The sequence below is a fragment of the Lathamus discolor genome, chromosome 4 (genome assembly GCF_037157495.1).
Source record: "Lathamus discolor isolate bLatDis1 chromosome 4, bLatDis1.hap1, whole genome shotgun sequence".
NCBI lineage: Eukaryota > Metazoa > Chordata > Aves > Psittaciformes > Psittacidae > Lathamus > Lathamus discolor.
Window position 1 is genome coordinate 62,984,126 of NC_088887.1, and position 9,029 is coordinate 62,993,154.

The 9,029-nt window shown below is 43.5% G+C and overlaps 1 long non-coding RNA gene across 1 annotated transcript; it reads right to left on the bottom strand.

Annotated features, from left to right (window-relative positions):
• Positions 1-1,598: 1,598 nt before the first annotated feature.
• Positions 1,599-2,240, bottom strand: LOC136012692 (uncharacterized). The gene is made up of 2 exons (XR_010611908.1): positions 2,168-2,240; positions 1,599-1,804 (listed from the first exon to the last, which is right to left on the bottom strand). It is a non-coding gene; the product is annotated as an uncharacterized LOC136012692 (long non-coding RNA).
• Positions 2,241-9,029: the final 6,789 nt, after the last annotated feature.

Genomic DNA, 9,029 nt, shown 5'->3' on the forward strand with positions numbered 1-9,029 from the left:
ATTCATCTGAGAAATTAAACATGCTATAGGAAAGAAGGGAATAACCAAACAGCACATCTGTGGGACTTTTTTCCCTGTAATTTTTGGTGTTGCTGTCATGTGAAAAGACATGCTTCATTCTCCTTACAATTTATATGGGATTTCAAGTAAGATCTCATCTTGTTCAGTCTTCAAGCTCAGCCCAACCCTATGTTCAAATAATGATAGACCATTTATAAAAAGTAGCACAAAACACGCTGAATAATCAAACCTGCCAAAAATATTGTTTAACACTTGCTGCAATTGCTTGCCTAGACTCGATCCTACTTCTTTATACATGTTTCTGCTCAGCTTTTTAGTAGGATTTCCATATACCTGTCTTTCGAGCACCTGGCAGTCCTAAGACATTGCACAGAGTAGCTCAGAGAAATCTTTCTAGCGTAAATGTGTAACAGTCTGAAGTTTCCTTCTTGCCTGTTTTCTTTAGTAAGAATCTAAATGCTGTTTGAAAAAGCTGCCCCTTTTTAATGAGGAGTTCACTTTATAAATAATAAGATTGTATCCATTTTCTTTTACCAAGTTAGTCATCTTTTGACTATTTCATCTGCTTCTAGATCATGTAGTAACAAGGAATAAAGGCACTTTATGGACCTGATTTTCCAAACACTTACCTCACTGTACACCAGGAGTAACTCCCTTGTAGTCATTAGGTCTGATTTCTCTCATACTTCATTTTTGCATGGCTTCCAAAAAATGGGGGTGTGGGGAAGGGGGGGCTTGGGCAGCTCTTCTGCCCATCTCTTTGTCAGGCTGCTTTAAGCTGTCATTTACAATAGTGTTGCCATCCTCTGGGATCACACTGGGGGAAAACAGCACCAAGCATAAGGAGCTCCAAGCCTTGGTGATTCCCTTTTTTAACTTACGGAAATGTTTTGTGGTTACATTAAGTCTTATTGTGAAGAAAAACACTCTGCACATTGAAATTGGCATAATTTTGGTTCATAATCTTTTGTGTTCACAGTTGTTAAAGAAAGCAGGTTGAGTCTTCACAAACATGTTAAGTTTGCTGGGAAAAAAAAAGCCGCAGTGAAGTGACACTTTGATTATAATGAAAAACTTTTCAGTTGATTTAACAGTTCACTTTAGGCACTTTCTGAGCTGTGGAAATAGCAGTGCTTTAAAGATAATGAACATTGTATGATTGTTAATGAAATCCACATACGCATGCATATATAAATACATAAACGCATATATATATATGTGTGGTATTTATGCTATGCATTTATCCATCTACATACATATATGTTCTTCTTAGGTTTACTTAAAAAGAAATCCAATGGGAGGGAAAGCATATTTTTCAAATGTGGATCTAATTGTCTTTTGTGCATGTTCTATAGATCATTACTGACTGTTTACAAACCTTGCTTGGAATGGCTTTGCAGCAATAGAGAGGGTAACATACCTTCATTGTTTATAAAATGACAGCTCCTAATGGACCGTATTAGCTTTAACACAAACTATTAAATCCTTTTCATTAAATTATTCTGCGCTCTATTTTGGAATCTTGTTAGCTCTGGGAAGTAGGTGCAAACTCCTAAGGAAACATGAGCACACATTGAGACTATTATAGATAATGTTTATTAAATAAGCCTCTGAGGATGTTTTTCTTGGGTTGCTCTCAAGCATTTTGAAGGAGTCATGTTCCATGTTTGAGGTCCCATGTTTCTTCCTCTTAAACTATGAGCAGCTGTAGCACATGACCTACTTCTGTAGAACCCTGTAATGATTTCCTTCCTTCAGTGGCTTCAGGAGTCCCTCTTCTGCCCTGTGAAAAAAAGGGACAAATATTTTAATCCAAGCAAAATGCTAAAGCAGGTTTTGTTGGTTTCAGGGAAGAAACTCAATACAGCTACATCACTGAGCGTAGGCCTCAAATTGGAACCATCTGGCCTGCAGAAGCACCATGAGATCTTTGGGGAAGGCATGGATATTTTTGCCTTGGGCTGTAACTCATACACCTGCAGAACGGGTAGACATGTTGGCAGACAAGCTGGGCTCATACAGCAATACAAGCCTTCTCTCACAGCGCTGTGGCAGTGCTGGAGTTTGGAAATTACCCTGACATGTTTAATAAATGCAATCACTGTACTGCATGCTCTCCAGATAGCAAATATTCAGCTGCACTCACCGTTAAGTTAATTCAGGTAGGCCTGCACTCCAAGGCCCGTGTCTTTTTGCCCTTCTCACACAGACAGACCCTTTGAAGGCAAAATAAGGACAAGGGAAGGAAGACAGTGAACACAAAACATGCATTACATCTTAAGGCTGCCTCTTGCAGGAGGTAGCCTCATGTGATATTCATGTGAACTGGATTAGATTGAGAAGAGATTCTTGTTAGCAAATATTACAGCTGTTTGGGAATACAGAAAGGTAAAAGAAATCAGGTGTCCATGCGGTCTAAAATAATCCATCCCTCTTGGTGGGAGGTTTGTAAAATCACTAGACTGGGTGCAGAAAGAAAGAGAAGCCACACGCAGACTCTGAAGGTCATGACTCGAAAAACTGTCAGAAAGAGGCAGTGTCCAAGCCCAGGCAGAAAATGAAAACGCGCATCACAGTAGCAGGAGAACATGCATCCTTTGACTGGAACATTGTATTAAACAATTAAGATCATGGGTTTTCCTGGAGCTCTGCACAGCGCCCAGCTTTCTGCCTGCAGCCTGGCGGATGGCAGAGCAAAAGACCAGAACGTGACATTTGCACCTTTGTGATCTCTGTTTGCAAACTCCATTTTGCACCTGCAAATTTGTGCCCTGACCTTTCGGGTGCTCTTCAGACAAAACTCCCAGTGGTCCCTTGGGGCAAAAAGGTTAAGGCCCACATAGTTGGACATCAATACTGTGTTACTCTCTTTTCAGCAATACAACGTACACGGCATCCTAGGCAGAATTTCTGATGCTGGGCTGGAAAACATTGCTGTTCACATCAGATATGCTGGAGGGGAACAGGGTTTCCCCAGCCTTCTCCCTCCACACAAAAAGCACACTGACTGTATCAGTCTTTGTTTTGGGGAAGTTTACAGCTCAAATCTCAGTCTGTACTTCCACATACTCCCGAAGAAGTCCAAAGAGAGCTTTTTGGCTCAGCTCTGTTTTTAATGTACTCTATATTGCTAGCATCTGGAGTCACGTACGTGGGCTATCCCAGCCCTGAGCCAGGGAGTAGAACAGACAGAATGTGCACAAAGATCACAGCCTAGTCCTGCGGGACCCAGTATCCTGAGCACTGCTGGCTCCTGTTGTCTTCTCTTTATGAGGTGTTGAAGTGTTTCCAGGGCCATCCTCAAGGCGACTTTCCACTTTTTTCAGAGAGCTAGACTGGGATAGGGGTAAAGGACGACTAGGTACAGTGTGTAAAATGTTTAGATGCAAAGTCCCTAGCTCTCTTCTCCTGGACCCCTCTGTAAATAAGAAGCAGCTCAACAGAAGCTGACAGAATAGTGCCAGGGTAAAACAGATCATGGAGAGAGCAAAAGCAAAGTATTTTTTTCTGAGATACAGAGACATTATAAAGATTTTATAGAAAGTCCATTAAATATAACATGAATAAAGGTGGAGCTGTCTTGAAGGGTAGTGCTCTGAAATGGCTTCCTTAGCTCCCAACGCAGTCCTGTTTGATTTTGGACAGGAAATCTGACATTAGGTACTGACACATAAGAATGGTGGGATATAGTAAGTGTTGCTGGAGACAAACTTCCTTCTGCAATCATATGTGATCTGTTTTTGCTTTTGCTTTTGACCATACCTTGGTTCACCTTGCCTTGCAGCAGCTCTTCACTGCTGCTCACACAGCCAAGCTAGGTTTGCCGAATATGCACCTCCAACAGTTTCCAGCACTGTTTCAGCAACAAGATGAGAGTTAATGAGGCTCAACACACTTCCTACCAAACTTTGTGGGGAAAACCCCTTGAGTGAGAGCAGGAAATCCATCTTGTAAGAATTACAATGTGGTCTCAGTTCCTCAACTAGAAGCTGAAGAGAATATTGATATATTTACAAACATCAAACACTAAATGTGGGTGTTCCCCAGCCAAATTTCCCTATGGTTCAGTGGGGCAATTTTTCATTTCAGTGTCATTTAGATTTCTGAAATAATTTATTAGATACTTCAAAAATATTGAAAATTTCCTGGAGCCAGATTCTGCTACCTCTATTTAGGCAGGCTATGCACAGGCAATCCCACTGCTGCGAGGAGAAAAAGTGCTATGTGCTATAAGGGAGGGTGGGCAGAATCAGACCCTTCCTAAAAACCTTCTGAAAGATGGGGAAATGCAAAAGGGCCCAGGTTTCAACAAGTGCATTTTGACAAATAACTGAACTGCCTTGTGATCCCAACCAGCAAACCAGGGAAGTTTAGCACAGCCTTGCCAGATGCCTTTAACAAACAGGAATTCCTCCATCACATTCTGGGAATAACAACAACAAATGTAAAGGAAACCTTTAAGAGGGGAAGGCAAATGCAGCTGTGAACCTGTGAGGCCAGGTAAAAGGATATACAAGCACATAAAGAGAAAAGTACTTTCCCTGAGCAAGTTTTTTCAGTCATCTGGCTCTTCTCGCTCTTCCTGCCCCAGTCCCAGGGGTGATGGTCCTTGCAGCACACTTTTCCAGACACACACCAAACCTGACACATGGGCTGCAGGGCTGCAGCCGCAAGCCAAATGTCTGCTTCCAGATGTGCCTGCCAGCCCCAGCGGAGCTGCTCCCCCGTCCCATAGCCCGTGACCCCAGGTTGGCAGCTAAACTTTCCTGAGGTACTCGGCAAATAAGAGGCTGCCCAAATACTGATCCTTCCTTAGCTCTGCCCCTGCTCTGGTTTCTAACAAACACCAGGGAGATGCGCCCTGTCTCCATCACATTTCACAGCGCTGACTGTCCCCTCCCTGTTCATGTTCCTTGTTTTCTTCCTATGGAAACCATGGTATGGGACAGGAGAAGGAGGATCCATTTTAAACACAAGTCCCATCCTGCTCACGGCCAGGATGTGGCCAGAGCATGCATCCAGATCCAGAAGCCGGTGAGCACTCTGGGGCCCCATGATTTAGATGTCATTGAAGTGCTGCTGATGGAGTCATGCATATGCAGTTTACAGAAAGGCAGCTTTTTTATGGGGTACTTTTCCCTTTCCATCAGTAAAGGCAATAGAGAGCTCTTTCTCCTCCGGAGCTTCAGGCCGTGGAGTTCATTTTCAAATATGCACAGTCTTTTGAGATTGACGGAGTTTCAGCTATTGATTTTCTTGACTTGTTAATAAGTTAATATTTACCATAAACATCCCGATGAGGAAATTAAAAAAAGACATTTTCAAAGCAGAAGCTGGGGAGATAATGAACCAGACACAACTTTTAAAAATATCTTTTAAGCAAGATTTTTAAAAGGCATTAAACCTGCCTTCCCTGGTTAAAATTAGTGGTAGAAAGAAACTATAAAAAAAATCCAAAGCAAAGCCCAGAAGGGTGATAAGCAGCTTTTATTGTTGAGATCATTGCTGTGATTATTTTGGGAGAAAACACATTTTTCTCGTAATTCATGAGCCAGAAATGAGCTCTTTGGAGGCTGTAGTAAAAAGATCTCCTTAAAAATGACTGCAGAAAGATGACTTTGCTAGAGAACTCCAGCTGGTTCAGCCATATCCAGATGCTTGAGAAACTTGATTATGGCGTAACTAACTCTCGGTTGCCCTCATCAGAGCATAGCCAAGACCAGGATCTCCCAGGAGCTAGCATCCCACCAGCAGTGGCACAGCAACTGGAGGATGCGATGGGCTGGGGTGCCATGAGCAAGGACGGGGGTTTGGCTGTGATGGTTGTATTGTGGCAGCCTGACCAGGTGTTAATGTGAGGGGACTGACTTGCTCCCCTCCAGCCTGCGGAAACCAGGGTGCAGGTTGCAGCCCCAAACCAGGCTGGGGGGTCCCGCACTCGTTTGTCACTGCACTGCCCTGGAAACAGCAGTGGAGGTAACTCACCCCCCTCCCCATTCCCCAGCCCCACGCTGGGGAAAGCTGCCGACAAGCTCACCGACAGCGAGGGCAGTGCATGAAAGAAAACACACAGCCGACAGAGAACCGAAACGCACATGGCGGGGAATAATATTTCATTTGTGCGGTAGCGGCCCTGCGCGAGCAGTGTAAATAAAGCAGGTTACTGAGACGTGAATATACCACTGTTTATAAATACGAGCCCTTCTGCCTGGAGACGTGCGTGAGGAGAGCTGGACACTCGTGAGGTCACCCCGCCGCGTTTTATGATTTACATCAATCATGTCAACACCGCGAGCAGGAGTGGCTGGTGAACGGGGCCGCATGAAGCGAGCCATTCAGCCTGCTGTCACAGGTCTTAAAACAGGTAGAAGCTGTTAACAGGCCCACCAAATCTCTTAAAATGCAGAAGGGATGAGGGATAATCCAGCCAGGGAAGCAAGGCGTCCACACACCCTGCACGCCTCAGCTTACAGAGGCCTTCCTGGAGCAGAAAGCCTGCCAAAACCAGGGCAGTGGCAAAGCCCAGGAGCTAAGCTTGTTATTAATATTCACCTTCACAGAGGGTAGTGTGTCCCACTAAGCCACCGCTCTTATGAAGAGTATGCCTGAGCCGCCTAGTGAAGGTGAAGAAAACGCCCTACGGCTGCTGCGTGTGGGACCTTTCCTACCCTTATTTACCAAGCACATGGAAAATCTGATTTTTCTGCCAGAGGAATCAATATTCCGGGACTAAACGGAAGCCCCTCAGTAGGCTTGTCTTGCATCCAAGTGCCTGTGGTTTGGGGGCCGGAGAGGAAGGCAGAGTGGGGACAGACGCAGGCAAGTGGTATGCAGCTTCCCACAGATTTCGTTTGACTCCCTGGGAGCTCCACGTCTAACAAGGACAAAACTGCAGCTAAGGATAAAAGTGGCAGAGACAAACAGTTTTACCTTTTCCTTGCTACTTCGCAGCCATGTGTCACTATGGGGCTGTCCTGATTTCTGAGGACAGTAGTTCCTTTTGGCCCAGTTTGCCCATCTCTGGAGACAGATGATGCCATCAGGGTGGGTGCCTGAAACATTGAGGATCTGGCTCGCAGTCTTTAACTCTGCCCAAATTTCAGCTCTAATAACATGTAATTATGTAAAATAATTGTAAAAATTACAATTACACATGAATCGTGTATAATTATGCAAAAGAAATGTGAAAAATGTAAAAGAGGTACAAAATCCTTACGATACGCTGCTGGTATATGGACATGTACTATTCACTACTCTTAAATGCAAGTTGATTTATAAATATTTGACCATAAATCAACTGCATTCTGTGTGATTCCTGTTGATCTACAGCTGTGACACGTTCTTAGAGAAGAACAGATGTAAATATCAGAGAAATTTGGGGAGTGTTCTCGGAAATGTTTCTGGAAAATGTGGATTTGTCAAAATCAAAGCCTTAGGGAGGAGAGGGGATTTTTTAATGAATACACCACATTCAAATACAATTGGAAAGCATTTTTTAAAATGACCAAAATAACCTTTTTCTATACTTTTAAAGAAAAGATGTAATTCTTAGACTGAGAGTAAGCTTCTGTTTTGAAATCTAAGTAAATATACACCAAAAACACGGGTAAAAAAATAGAGTCAAAACACTTCAAGGTTTACCAAAGGCCAACATTTTGGAACTAAATTATTTTTGATCCAACCTAAACTTTTGTATTTTATACTTTATATAGATATATACTTTTTTTTTTTTTTTAGAGTTGCATTTTGGGATCAATCTGAGACAGAAAAAGTCCTTGCAGTTATGTAAAATATGTTAAGAACAGAAAAGCATTTCCCTTCACCTTTGCTGATCTGCAAAAACATGTTTTCAGCAGACCAGAGACGTATCACACAACCTCTAATATCTTCTCTAGAAGGGGCCTGCAGATAACCCCTGCTCTGCATTCTCGAGGCCAGGGAAAGCTTTTGTTCCCCAAAAGAGCACTGTGGAGGTGCCCTGCAGCTAGTGCCTTTCCCCTGCACACAGAGGTGGCACCGTGGTGGCATCCCTCCCTTGCATGGGGGGCGACCTCTGCGTCCTCATCTGGCCAAATTCTCAGCTTGGAGAAGCAGGTACCTGCTACTCGAAACAAAGCCCTGACTAAAACCCAAAAGATCTGGTTTTTGATACTGTGCCTTCCTGACGGTGACTTCTTTTCAGGGGCAATTAAATGCTAAGCATCGGTCTGTTAAATTTAGTGGCAATTTCAGTTGTAGGCGGCATCAAGTCAAGGACAATTTCAATTTCAGGGCAGCTTTTATTTCATGTTTTGAAACTGAGAGTGCTTTCTGTTGAAGAGCAGCTTTAGTTTGAAATAATATAGCCTAGCCCGTTTCTCTGTGGCGCTGATCCCGCACCTCAGAAAGGACCCCACTCACAGCTGCAATTCTATTGGAAATCAAGTGTTTCCAAGCAGGGAGACTGAAGTGCCCTAAGCACTGGTTGCACTTGCTGTGCATGCCTATGTCAGTGTGGAGAGGTTTGTTAGGATGCAGGGGTTTTCTCCTTAAAAGCCCCCCATTGGCAAAACCCTTTGGGAGAAAAGTCATCTGCAGGATTCGACTTTGGATGCAGATCTGGATCAGAACTCCAGTGGTTTGCAGAGGTATTTTGTTCAAGCGTGTCATTTGGTTCCCTGTGAGAGTAGATGTGCATACCCACTTGTACATGTCTGCATAGCCATTCTTCATCTCTCTACAGGCAAGAGCTTCCCTGAGCTGCCTTCCTTAAGACTCAGGTTTTATATTACCAGGTAAATTTCCTTTCAGCTTTATTTGCATGGAGCAAGAGTGACATTCTGTGGCCAGTTAGATTTATGGCAGCATTCTCTCCCTCTCTATTTTCCCCTCCCATAAATACCTCAGGGTATAAACCATCCTCTGATAGTCTTTCGTTTTGTTTGTGGCTTCTGTTACACTGTGTGAGAAATAAAAATAGAGGAATCCTCAAACACATTTCTGTAGCATAAAATCCTTTGGGACTGCTT